General features: G+C 39.6%; 1 protein-coding gene across 4 annotated transcripts in view; it reads right to left on the bottom strand.

Moving 5' to 3' along the window:
* Ctnna2 (catenin alpha 2) overlaps positions 1-14,761 on the bottom strand; it is a 1,050,408-nt gene that overhangs the window by 333,172 nt on the left and 702,475 nt on the right. The gene's annotated exons all lie outside the window — the stretch shown is intronic.

Genomic DNA, 14,761 nt, shown 5'->3' on the forward strand with positions numbered 1-14,761 from the left:
GGACCTATGCAACCCTGGTGATCTCCATGACACTACTTGAATACTTGAATTCACTGAGACAGAAATGAGAGATCAGGAAGAAAAAGTAGATCTGGAAGTGTGGAAGTGTGAGAGAAAGGGAGAAGGAGGTAGCTCAGGAGGTAAGGGGAAAGAAAAGAGGGGTTGAATTTGAGATTCAGGGAGTGTGTGTGTGTGTGTGTGTGTGTGATTTATTAATCTTTGCAATAACTCCTGTGTCTATTCTGTGTTCAGACGAGCACTCCAGACACTTCATCAGATCTGCCCAGAAGCAGGTTGAAATATAATGTTGTTAAAGCTCTTCACGGGTGATGTTCTGTGCGGTCAGATTAGGGAACTGTTGAGCTATGCATGAAGAAGATCTGAACCATGGTTCAGGGACAAAGACAGAGGATAGTTGTCTATCAGCACCAACCGACCCACCCCATCCTCCTCCTCAGGAGTTGGTAAGTGCCTTGAGGTCCCCTCTGCATATTGCTCTTGTAGAGGACACAGGTCCCATCGTAACACCCACATCCAATCGCTTGTGATTTTGTCTCTTGAAGGATCTGATTCCACGTGTGTCCATACACATAATTAAAAATAAAATAAATCTTAAAATAAGAATCGGAATTCTGCTAAAACATCACATACTCCATTACTGTGCTCAAATCACCGGCACTTCATAGCTGCTTGGAAAGACAAGGCACTAGAAGAGAAACACATTGGAATGGGGGAAATGTCTCCTTTACCAGTGCCTAGGGCCAGGAATAAGGAACAAGCCTGGCCAGACCACTTGTGTGTGCATTTGCAGACCACTCTCATGAGTGTAGCAACATAGCTAAGACTGTTTTTGGAATTTGGTCCCTGGTTGGCAGGAGACTTCCTCTCACATGCCCGAGACTAGCAAAAGTGGCAGGCTTTTTGGAAAATGGACAAGGCAACCTTGGCACCCATCTCCACAGATCTCCTTTCTGATTGTCATGGTAACGCAGGCAGGCAGGCAGGCAAGCAGGCAGGCAGGGCAGCCGCTGGGGCTGCTTGTCTGAGCCCAGGCCAGGCTGCCACGTGGGCTCAGTGGTGCATCCTCTCGAATTGATGGAGCTTGTGGGCGACAGTCAGCCACCGTGGGGTGTGCAGTTGCCCATGCCAGGGAATTAGTGCTTCTGTGGATTATATCTATGTGGGCTTGAACTGTGTGTTACTATGACAATGGTAATCGGGCCCTCCCTCAGAGAAGTGCCCTGTCACTCACAGTCTGGAATCCACCCTTAGACCCATGCGTGATTCTGTTCTAAGGTCTTAGAGAATGAATACTTAGGAATACCACTGTGTCACCTAATCAGGGGGCATTTTATTGACAGTGACCTACACTGAGTGCTTTAGTAGCCTCAAATAGTAAGAGCCTTGTCAAAGGATGGAAAGAAAAGAATTAAGCATGCTTATCAGATGGTAATTAATTTGTTCTCTTGTAAGAAAATAGAATTAAGAGGCTCTGTGAAATTCAGTTTATACTATAAAAAGTCTTAGCTTCATTTTTTAAAAAAATGCATCCACATTTTTTAACCTTTTAAGAGCATATTCTACTTATATACAAAAATGGATTTTTTAATTACATTTTCATACATGTATGTAAAGTATCTTAGTCAAATTCATGACTCTTTATCTTTCCTGCTCTCCCTTTCATGAGATAAGTTCTCCTGTGTCTCTGGCTGATCTCAAGCTCCCTATCTAGTCAAGGGTATCCATTAACTTTAAAAAATATGCTATTATTTGATGTATATGTGCATTTTGCCTTCCTGTATCTTTGTGCACCACATGCATGGTGCCTGAGGTGGGCAGAAGAGAGCAGGTCAGATGTCCTGGACTGGAAGTACATATGTGTGTGCTGAATCAAACCAGAGTTCTCTGAAAGAGCAGTTAGTGTTCTTAACCACTGAGCCATCCCTCCAGCCTTGATACCCTCCTGCCTCCACCTCGAAAGTGTTGGGCTTACAGAGGTATACCACTGGCTTATACAGTGCTGGGGAACAAACACAGGGTCTTTTACACCCTAAGCAAGCATTCTACCAACTGAGAAACAACATAGCCCCTTGCACCCACACTTAAAAATTGAGTTTCTTTTGTGCTGTTGCTTCCTAAGAAAGGGGAATAGCTATTATTCTCTAAAGACCATCCACTTTAAAAAGTAAAATGAAATATAGAACATCTTCAGAAATGCTATAGCTTTTCTTAGAATATAGATCAGCTCTCATGCCAGAGGTAACCTTGCAAAGCATGTTAGGAGAAATAAGGTATTGATTAAATACAGTCAGAGTAAAGACTAAGTTTATATTAGTATTTCCCACCACCGGAGATCCCACACTTTATCATTCATCTGTGTCTATGAGTATGTGCATACACACAGTGGCAAAACCACGATTAACTTGGCTTAGAAGAAAAAAAATTCTGATAGATTGTAAACACAGGTTCATCATATGCTTACAAAATGACTGATGCCACACTGCTCCCTAGCTCATTTGCATGCATTGTGAGATGTCACTGTACATCACAGGATCTGTTAGAAATATGCTGCTTATAAAACAAATACTCTGGGTTGGAGAGATGTCTCAGCTGTTAAGGGAATACACTGCTTTTGCAAAGAAACTGAGTTCAGTTCCCAGTACCCACACCAGGGATGCACATTTTCTGTAACTTCAACCTTAGGGGTATCCAACCCCTCTACATGCACACACACATACACACACACATGTACATGTAATTAAAATAATAGAATTAAATATTAAAATGAAATAATATACTCAAGATGCATCAATACTTTTTATAGGCTGCATTCATTTCTTGTTTTATGCAGTTTTCCTATTTTCTTTGCCTTGGGAAAAGATTTGTTCCTATCTCTCAGACTTAGCACAGACTTCCTGACTACCAGCCATGCCTGGAGAGCCATATTAAACACATTTCCTTACGAAATTCTTAAACTCTTCCCATCAACTATCCAAATCTTCTTGATCCTTGATCTTTCTGGATGCTTTTTACATTTAATTACTTATAATCATATATTGTGCTATAAACTTTTTTATTCCTTCTTTCATTGAAGGTTTTGATAAGGTTTCTTTGTGTAGCTCTGGCTGTCCTGGACCAGTCTGGTCTCAGACTCACAGAGTTCTACCTGCCTCTACCACCTGAATACTGGACTTAAAGGCATGTGCTATCACCACATGGCTTTATATTGTTTGTTATAGCCATTTGTAAAGACAGGCATACCAAGAACCTAATATGCTACACCAGTGCTTCCACTTAGATATCTATGCCATCTAGTCTCTTAAAAAGCAACCTCTGTAAACATAAGACCACATGAGTAAGAGTTGATCTCAGTGCATTCCGATGGGGTTAATTGATTAAAGGAGTTTCTAGGGCTATTCTTGCCTCTGGGATTTTCACAGGAAAAATAAATCTCTCTAATGAGACTCCATTTGGACTTAGATTCAAACAAATCTAAGTTCAGAGTTATCGAACACAATTGCATATGGACAGTATATCAGACAATTTAAAAGAATTCCCATTAATACTCTAATATTAGATAATACCATGTATTATTCCTTTTAATTTTATTTTTAAAGAGACAACTAAAGCTGGGCACAGTGGCTTTTGGCTTTAATCCCAGCATTCAGGAGGCAGAGACAGATGGATCTCTATGAGTTCAAGGCCAGCCTGGTGTACCCAGAAGTTCCAGTCCTGCCAAAGCTACAGAGTAACACCATGTATCAAAGCCAGAACAAGAGAGAAGGGAAGGCACTGTTTAGAGCAAGGCCTTCAGCCTGTGACTTACTTAAAAACCTTTGTTGAAAACTGGCAGGCTACGAAGGTCTTTTCCTACCACACACTCCAATATTGAGTAAGAAACAAACGGATATCTACTTTGCCATGCCACTCTCCTGTGGGAGAGTCACTTGATCAACTGCTCCATAGGGCTGACTTTCCCATCCCAGAGAAGAGCTGCCATGGTTTAGTCTAAGATTGAGGTTCCAGGGCCTCCTGGACCAAACTGAGAAGTGGAGGGGCCCCAAGGCTGTCTTCCAATCTACAGCCCTGTTTTGCAAAAAGTGTGGTTGTCTGGTCAAAGAATTAAGGACTCAGTGACCTATGAATATTTCCATGATTTTAGGAACAGTCTTACAAAAATGACCACAAAACAGAGGTACCACACAGTCGTAGATGCAGGAGGAACATCGGCCGCATAGTTTTGTTGTCTCACTTGTATTTTCTTAAAAGTTGTGAATCAAGGCAAAAATATCAGTCCCATTTCCTAGATGAGTAATAAATAAAACCACTTCGTCTTGATGTTTAACAGATACATAATTGGATTGCTCAAAAATATTAAATGAATAAAAATAATGCCCAGCATTAAAGCATTTGCAAAATGTCAGAATCAAAGTAAGTTTTTTTTTCCTTTGTGACATTTTGATTATCACTTTGTAATATGCAATTCCTCTCTTATCAGTTCTCAAAATAGTTGTATGGAAAACACTGCCTCGTTTCCTACCAGCAGGCCACAGGAAAAGATATAACTAGCCAGAGGGCCCAAAGAGTCAGGAGTTGTTAATGTCTTCTGACAAACATCAAATGGTTCTGAGGGGCTTTTGAAGATGTCCCATTTTAACCTCTTAACGCCGAGTCAGGTGGGTGGTAAATGCCACTGACTGTCCTTTATGATGAATTAGGAGTTCTTAGGATATCTAGGATGCTATGCTGTGTAGCATGAAATCCAAGTGAAAAGTGGAGTTAAGAAGTTAGAGACCCAGATACAAGACTCACTCCAACTAGATCACCCAAGTCACATGGCATTACTCTTCTCTTTTCATCCACTCTAGCTTGTGAAGGAGCAAAGCCATCAAAGCAAGCATCACTTTTCTCTCTGCATGAAATGAATAATATCCTGAGCCATATTCATGCAATGTTCTGAGGCCTCTGTAATGTTCACAGGAACAAGACAGATAGGTATTTCCATGTTACGTAAAGAAGCAATCCTGCTTATGTGGCCAGTTTGGCAATGTGCCACTGTCATAATTTCCAATTATTACATAGTTGTTGGAAACAGTGCTAACAACATTAACAATGGCACTTTAAAAACTGGTTGTTTTCACCAGTCCTTGTCGGGCAATTGTATTGAAAACAAGTAGTTGATTCCCAGTAAATAGTGTTCAAATGGGTAAGAGACTCTTTGAATACCAATTATATTGAAATTAAGAACAGTAGATGGATTTAAGTTCTTATAAGCAGTTTTCTATTTCTAAATTGAGTACTTACCTATATAGAGTAGTGACCCTCTGAACACAATCAGGCTTTGCAAAGGAATTCAAGCCAGACTGGGCTTTTGTTTTTGATATGCAGCTTGATAAAGAAAAACTGAGTCTCTCACGGACAGTTCTGGGTGTAGAAATGAACCTCCAACATCCTACTCTGTTTTAACCTTCTGGTAAGTATTATTCAGTCAGTGGGATGGAGAGATGGCCCAGTTTTTAAGAGTACTTGTGCCTCTTCTAGAGGATCTGCGTTTGGTTCCTAGCACACTTGCCAAGTGGCTCACACTCGTCTGTATCTCTAGCTCCGGAGGATTCCCACACCTCTGGCCTTTACAGGAAACGTCACTCAGAAGTACATACTCATTCAGACACATACTCCTATACACATTGAAGAACAATAAACTGATTATTTTTTAAATGATTTTCCAATCGAAACTACTCCAAAATCCTCTTGTAGATTCATTCAGAACTTGTTCATGTTGCCTATCTAAGGTCAGGAAGAGCATCCCAAGAAACAGGGAGCTGGTGTGGCTGTAGTCAACAGTGCTCCACAGCATACCTGTCTATGCCAAGGACTTGCCATAAAGCCTGACGTTACGTGAAAAGTTCATTCAGGTTGTCTAACAATTTTGTTTCAAAACCTCAATGTCCTCACCTAAAAAACGATGCAGTGTTATATCACAGAAAAGCACCACCATATAAACAGTTTTAAAACATGTCTCTGAAACAAGCCATCAGTACTTGTGCACTGAGGATATCCTATATATTCACAAGCTATAAATCACCAATTCCTGAATGTCGGAGGTAAAAGGAGTATCTGGCATCTTATCTAACTTCTGTGTCTTGTGCTGGACGGAATTGCTAATAAGGTGTGAAGTCAGAACTTATTCATATGCACTGAGACTCTATGTTCACTACACCCAAAGAACAATTTGAGTGAGCGTGCTCTTGAGAAATTTCCTGACAAAATTTGAAGGGTGTGGGTGGGGTAAGGAAACATCTGGAGAGCAGTTTAAGAGAGGATTTAAGGGACTACTAATTTGGAACAAATAATAGACAAACAGAATGCGAGATTAGTTCTGCTTTCTGGGATTGTGATTACTGACAAGGCTTCAAAGAGAAAGTACTATCCCAAGTATTGCATACCCTTTCGCACTCACCTTGTAGGGTGAATATCCAGTACACGATTGTTGACTCAGCATATGCCATAATTTCAATGTGAAATGAATCTCCTAAGTTCTTGTGTTTGAACATTTGGTCCCTTGTTGGTAGCTGTATTTCAGAAAGTTGTGGAACCTTTAAGAGGTGAGCCCTGCTGGACAAAGTGGCTCACTGGAGGCATCCTTGAACTTTTATGACACAGTTCCACTTCCTGTTTGCTTGCTGCTTCCCAATTACAAACACAGTGTAACCAGTCACTTTCTGTTCCTATGATCATGTCTTCTATGCCTTGTTAGAATGTATTCTCTTAAAGTCCAAGCCAAAATAAACCCTTTATTGAATGCTTCTTACCAGGCATTTGTCACCAGGACAAGGAAAGTAACTAATACTGCAGGTGCATCTAGGCATAGGTGTCTTGGGCTGGAGGAGTGATTGGTTTGGAGTAAGTATAGCAGACACACATGATGAACGATATAGTTTTAATGGGCATCAGAATCTGCAGGAAAATGTAGTGTCTTTAGAAGATCAAAATAAGCATTATTTACTCAGAGGCTGTTGAGAAAACAAGCCAATTGAAACAAACACCACCAGGATGTAGACCATGATGTATTTGCATGTTATTTTAACCAGGAAGATGGTCATCACTTGTCCCCATCCCCTCGCTGGGCTTATGTTTAGATTGTAAAGCATAAAGAAATTCTGAAGAACTTCTTAGTCAATCCAGACTCCCACATTCAAAATGAGGCTTCTGAATATGTGTGGTTTCTCTTTTCTGTTCTGTCCTTTTCCATGTAAACAGTCATAGGGTACTGGCTGAGAGGGGCAGGAATCTGAAATGAAGTCTCAACTATCTCATGTTCATGCTTGCTAGGTCCATGCTGGATGAAGCCCATGAACAGAAGACATCAGCCCTCCCCCGGAATAGAAGATGGGGCAAGAGACAAGTGAGGCTTTTCCCAAGTCTCAAGAATGGTTGATCTTCAGGTATCTTAGTTACCTCATAAAGGATGTGAGGAATGTGGAAAAATAACATGGTATAATCAATGTTAGCTAAGGAGAATGACTTAGATGTTTAGTGCCTTGGTTTTCTTATAATGGGAACATGGTAGGTTTTCTGACCTATAAACAAACAAGTTTTTAAAAGTGCTCTGATTTACTCCCTGAACCAGAGTAATCACTCTATAAAATATTTCTAAGGTGGTGATAAAATTGCTCATATGTGTGAAGGTTTATAAAGAAGGTGTTTGGGATCCTTAAAGAAGAATTCCTTTCTTATTAACACCAACATTCTCGTCATTTCACATTCTGGAACATACCCTGCTGGGGGCTCAGAACTGTGGACTATGCTGTTCCCTGACGCTGTATCTCTAAGGTCTTGAGACTTTCCACAGTGGCCTCTTACTCAACATTCATGTTTAAACTCAAGTGACACCTCAGAGAGAGTGTCCCAGTTTCATTTCTGTTACTCTGATGAAATATACTGACATCAAACAACTTAGGTGAGGAAGAGGTTTATTTCAGGTTACAAGTTAGGTTACAGTTCATCCTTACTGGGGAAAGTGTGGGCAGGAACTTCAAAAACTAGTTATGTCATGTAGACAGCTAAGAGCAGAGAGAGATGAATATGTACATGTTGGCTTGCTTGCTTGTGTTCAGCTTGACTTCCCTACTCATACATTTAAGTCCTTCTACCTATGGAATGGTGACCTGGCCCTTTTGCATCTTAATTAACTTATTTAAGACTATCCCCCATTGAAAGACCCATAGGTTAATTCAACATAGACAACAACCCTTCATTGAGACTCTTTTCCTTGTGATTTTAGTTAGTGTGAAGTTGACAACTAAACTCAGCCATAACAGACACCCTGGTTCATGTTTCATAAATCAAATCTCATCTCTTTATTTATCTCTTCTACATTGTGATATATTAATTTTCCTTTATCTATCAGCACCATGGTTGATGTTTGTATACCTGCACAGTTTAAGTGTCCAATAGTTACTTGTTAACCTTGATGGTTGGTTGCTTGGTAGGTTGCAATAGAATGCCTAAATGAAAAAATAATTCCAATAGCATGAATCAAGAAACACATGCCATATTTCAAGATGAAGAAGTCTCAAGCAAACTTCACACAGAAGGACAACATTTCCTTTACAGAAACCCAATCTCACTCTTTCTTCCACGTTACTTCTCACCTTTAGAGTAAAGGCAAACCAAGAAGAATGGGTGTCTTTGAATGTTATGTTCAGTTTCTTTCACTTTGAGGGAAGAAAAAAAAACTACACATACTTTAGATGTGACTTATGCGTACAAAGCCAAGTGAAATGAAATTTTTCTAATCAACAACTTACTGCTTCTCTTGCTTACATCTGATGTGCAAAATGAAGAAATTCCTCCAACTTACAGGACATTTGTATTTCTTATAATACATTTAGCTACTTGTAAAATTTTGTTGGTCTAATACTTGAGCAAAATCTGGAAGAGTACTCAGAGGTATACACATGTTCTACAGATGTTTAAACTGTCAGTTAAAGATTAGAGAGTCAATCTTTAAGCAATCAGAAAACCAAAGTTTTATTAAGTAACAGTGTGGACAGAAAAGAGGTCATTTTAAGTATATTCTTCCTGATCTGATTGCGTGAAATTATTGCTCTAACATTTAAGTGGTGTTTTTGAGTCAAGTGCACTATACTTAAAAAAAAAATTGGGTTCTGTTATTTTAATTTAAAATTTCTGTTTTATAGACGAAGTACAACTTTGTAGAAAAATGTTATCCCCTTTCTTCCCAGCTATTCATGCTGTGAAGCAACCTGTTCCACTGTTTAAACCTGTGTTTGTTCTGTTTCCATTGTGCAGAAGGAAACAGTTTTGGCACCTTTAAAAAAAAATAATCAAAGATCTATCACCCACCTGCACTAAGGAAATCAAGAGGGATAGAAAAAAAAAAGCTACAGCGCTTCTAAAATTCGAGCAGGTTTACAGATCACCTGGGGATCCATGTAAAAATGGAGATTTTCCTGGGTCCTTCTGTCTTGAATGGAGCCCAGGACTGAGCATTTAGAACACCCCGTGAGTGACAACAACAGTATTAGTTCTTGGTGCTTACAGATGATATCGTTGAAGACTTAAAGAATAAAAGTCACCTGATGGCATTTAGTATTTACAAGGGAAGTGACATCAAACAAATGCAGTTATTTTTAGTCAACTGTAAATCTTTCAAGTCCCACCAACACAGGGAGCCTATTTCTCTATGCCTTGAGTCAGGCTGATCAGGGGACTAACTGGTCAAGAGATAGCAGCATCTGCTTGGTGATGCATCTGGAAAAGAGCGTAAATGCAGAGAGATCTCTCTTGCTGTCCTCGGAAGCCTGTAGTCCTACAGGAGTGTACCTGAGCTCACTTGCTGGAAAAAGGGACACTGTGGAAGAGAACAGAGTTACCCCATCTATGGCAATAAAAGGGAGCCCCACCTAACAACGTGCCATCCACAATCCTTGAGTGAAATCATTGAAGATCTTCCTGTCTCTGGTAAACACTTGTGTAAACAACAGAGCTGACCTCAGTGAACCAGCTCCCTTAAAAAATAACTTCAACTGTGCACAGAGATTAAAGCTAAACCAAATCACTATTGTTTTAGGGACCCCACATTGAGATGTTTTTGTTTGTTGTTGTTTAACGAAGCAGTAAGATCCTTGTGCTTATGATGCCTTTTCCTTTTTGAGTTCGGTCTCTATTTTCTGTTTTACTTGTAAATAATGGAAATTGATATAAATAATTATTGCAATGGCATTTGATCCTTTCTTAAATGCCATAATTAAGTTGCTTTTTTCCTCCTGTTTTACAACCTTGAAAACATGGACAACCTTGTTAAATAGTAGGGCAGTTTCTCCTTCATAGAAGGAGGAATCTCAAAACTTCTTTTCAGTAAGCTTTAGATGCATCACATTCTTGCCAACAGGATAAATATAGCACTTTCTTTTGAAGGACATGTCTAACCATTACCTTGTTTTATATTTGAGAAGGTGGCATAAGGTCTACCCGTAAATGGACAATCCCAGGCAGTGAAGGCACATCAGTGACAAACACTCTTGGGGAAGAATACACAAATCTGACAGATTCTTCATTGGCCAACACCATGGCTACATGCTTCTTTGTGCTGGTTTATTCAATTAGACATATCTTACCAGGTTGGTGACCCTTGACCACCTGGGTTTGCTCCTAAACCTATCTAGTGGAAGTATATCTATTCTTTCCCATTTTGCCCCATGAAAAATATTAATAAAAGCTCCACAGTTGTGCTTACATATAAGAGGACCCTTGCTATGAGCAATTTCATAATAATTAAACTTTCCCTCATTTAGCTTCCACTTCCTCCTGTTCTTTAAATTTGAGAATCATCTATTTAAAGAAAGGCTCTACCTCTTTTTTTTAGGGGGGTACATTCTGTAAACTGAATAAACCCTAATTTAATAGAAGGAAAGTTGGTTTTAAAGATAACTTTTGTCAAAACAGATAGTGTATAGATAAAAATGTTGCTTTTCTTATTGCTGTGATGAAACCACCTGACAAACAGGGCTGGAGAGATGACTCAGTGGTTTAGTGGTTATTGTTTTTTGTTTTTGTTTTTTTTTTTATTTATAGGAACTGGGTTTGGTTCCAAGTAACATCATCAGGTGGCTCATGGCTCACAGCTACATGTAAGTTCAGCTCTAGGGGATGTCATGCACCTTTATGGCCTCTAAGGGAACTCACGGACAAATGACATATACATATACTCATATGGCTACATACATATACACATAAATAAAAATAATTCTTAAAAATCCCACCTAGGGCTGGAGAGTTGGTTTAGTGGTTATGAGCACTTATTGTTGCAAAGGACCCAACATCTACATGGAGGTTCACCACCACCTAGGGCACAGGCACATATTGGGATACACAGATGTCCACACAGGCAAAGCATTCATATACATAAAATAGTAAAACATAAATCTAAAATGCATTTTTAAGAACACCCGATGAAAGCAGCTAAAGGAGAGGAGGCTTTATTTTGGGGTCACTGTTTAAGACCCCTGTCTTCCCATCTCTATACCACTAAGGGAATTGTAACTTCTGACGTGGACCAGTCTCATTTAACCTTTCTTGCTGGAGCTTTATTTATATTCTTAGCATTACAATCCACATGCACTGTGCAGGAAATCCCTCACCTGCATTTCCCTGTATGATATACATTCAGATCTTCAACTGCTCATTCTTAGTCCTCATAACCCCCATTGCCTTTCTTCAAGGTACTCATGTTCATTGAAATCGTCTTAAGGTCTGAGGGAAAATGTCACTTGAAAGACCTTCATTTCCAATGCAGAAAAATCACTCCTTCTGGCCTGCCTTGTCCAACTTCAATGTTAATTCATTCAGACCAATGTAAACAGATGGTGTAGCCTTCAACTTCCCCTTTCTCCTTCCAGTAGCCTTTTCTTGAACATCATCGGAATTACATTTCTTGCACCTACATTATAGATCTCGAATGTCAGATGGCAAGTCTGCTCAACCAAACTCTAAATCTACCATCCAGTCTTATGGCTCCTTGCTCTCTTCTCTGTATGTGCCTATAAGACTCACACTCAGTGCATCCCAGAAGAGCCCACAGTTTTCTCTACTTATTCTACTAACTGGAGTTAATCTTGTCCCCTCGTTGACCCACATAATCTATCCCTTACCCCTTTATCCCTTTCTCTCTGTATCTCTGTATCTCCACCTCTCTCTCTCTCTCTTTCTCTCTCTCTCTCTCTGTATGTGTGTGTGTGTGTATGTGTGTATCTGTCTGTCTGTGTGTATGCTTGTGTGTGTGTTATGTTTGTTTCTGAGTGTGAGTGTAGGTATACAAGTCAAATGTTTCTGTATAAGTGAGGGACAACTTCTAGATGTTGGGCCTTGTTGTCTTTCCACATTGCCTATGACAGGTTATCTTAGCTGAAGTTGAGTATGCCAGGCTAACTAGCCTATGAACTTCTGAAAATTCTCCTGTATCTGCCTCCCATCTTCCCATAGGGACACGTTGAGATTATAGATGGTTGTAATACAATGGCTGACTTTTAAATGGGTTCTTGTGCTCCAAACTCAGATCATTTGGAATGCATGTCAAGCACATTTTTTTTTAACCTACAAACTCATATTCTCAGACCCTCTTTTTTTCTTTTAGTTTCTCTGCTTGGCCTTGTTCAACTAGCTAGAGAGATCTCTCCAAGCACAGCCATAGTTTATATCTCTGACATTATATGAACCACACAGTTTCATTTGCACAGCTCCTCGAAGGTTCAGGGAGCACTGAAGGCAGGGGCCACATTTAACTTACCACATATTGTCAGCTGGCCCTCTACTTAACCTAAAACAGACTAACAAGAACAAATAATGACAGCAAAAATATTTTGATAAATAATTAAAAGGCATTCCCTGTAAAAAATTTAGAAGTAGTTCCTGACAATGGGGGTCAGTTTGAAGGAAGATATAAATGAATCTGTATGTGCTGGAATTCCACGTAGGGCTTATGGAATGGATGAGAGCAGGGAATTTCATACAAAGATCTGTGAAAGGAATCCATGCAGATAGCATAAACCAGTGTGAATCCATCTGGAAAATGCTGGACCTTCCTGGGTTAATATTTTTGCCTATTAGTTTTACATTTAGTTATGTGTGTTTGTGTGTGTGTGTTTGTGTGTGTGTGTGTGTGTTTGTGTGTGTAACAGAGAGAAAGAGAGAGGGGGAGAGGGAGAGAGAGAGAAAGGCAGATTACCTGCTCAGATACCATGGCAGTTCCCTCAGCATATTTATATTTTAAATATTACTGGATTAATGCATTATTAATACTTAACACATTGTTGGTCAGCAACATGTTTATAAAAATAACTTGGCTGTCTTGTTAATAAAAGACAGGATAATCGTAAGGGAAACCCAACCTTCTTTCTGCAGTGAGACTTCCTTTGCTTGGGTTAAATGAAAAACTGAGTGTCAAGTTGGATAGTTCCCAGCAGTCAAGAACACTCAGGCAGAGTGTTTGGTCACTGCCCAGCTTCAAGAAAAAGGGACAAAGGTGTGATTTAATGTGTGGTATGCAGGGGTTTCCCAACAAGCACAGGAAGAGCTATGGAGGGTGAAACATACACAACCTTCTGGTAGGATAATTTGGAGTATACACTGAAAATCTTTCCAAAGGCCCTCATCCTTTGTACACCAATTCTCTTTCTAGAGTAAAAGTGTGAATTCATGTTTCCAAGGGTGTGGAAAGAATATATATATATATATATATATATATATATATATATATATATATATGACTAGATTTATCAAGATATTTCATGAGGCCTTACAAACAGTAACAACCTAAGCACTGAACAAGAGGAGACAAATCCGAAGTCAATGTATCCCCCAATGCCATAGTTCATCTCTGAGTTGTTGATTTTAATTGCTTCTATTGTCATTATCAATTATGTTTCTTTTAGTTTGCATTTTCTATAAACATCTCTATTAGGGATATACATGAGGCGCAGTAACTTCGGATGATGCTAAGAAAATGACCAATATTAGCAAACTTTAGTAACGTCATACATTTTTCTAGAAAGACAGCTCTCAAGTTCCTCTGCCCATCCTTCCCTTATGCACTCCCGTTGACCTGTTCCTTTCATGATTAGAGGGCTGAGGAGACAAGATAGAGTGCTGCCTCTTAGATCAGTATCCACCCAAAGTCTTATGTCAGGTGTCAGAACACCATCGTGGCTTAAAGATGAAAGGTAAGGATAAGACCAGAGGAAAGCCCTCAGAATGCTGTGTCTTCCCTAAACTGATTATAAACCAAGCCTTGCCAGGAAGCCTTCTCCCTGCTGGAACCTCTAATAGACATAGACCCAGTACTTTGTGGTCTTAAAACCCAGTAAGAGAGACAAAATGCAGTTTAGTCAGTTTGTCCTTTTTGACTAAATTCTATCACCAAGGCTGAGAGACAACTTAATATTACTGTCCTTTCCATTCCTCAGCTACAAAAATAAGAAGGCCTGGGATTCCATTTCTGGTTAGAACTGGACAGTTCTCTCATATAATGCTTCTCAAAAAATTTTGTTTCATTGGCTTTTACTTTAGTTTGTTTTTTTTATTCCTCCTCTCCCCGCCTTTCCTTCTCCTTCTTGTACTCCTTCACCTTTTCCTCTTCTTCCTCCTCCTCCTTCTCCTCCTCCTTCTCCTCCTCCTCCTCCTCCTCCTTCTCCTCCTCCGTTTTGCATGACAGGGTTTTATGTATCGCATCTCTCATGTG

The sequence above is a fragment of the Arvicanthis niloticus genome, chromosome 9, assembly GCF_011762505.2.
Source record: "Arvicanthis niloticus isolate mArvNil1 chromosome 9, mArvNil1.pat.X, whole genome shotgun sequence".
NCBI classification, from domain to species: domain Eukaryota; kingdom Metazoa; phylum Chordata; class Mammalia; order Rodentia; family Muridae; genus Arvicanthis; species Arvicanthis niloticus.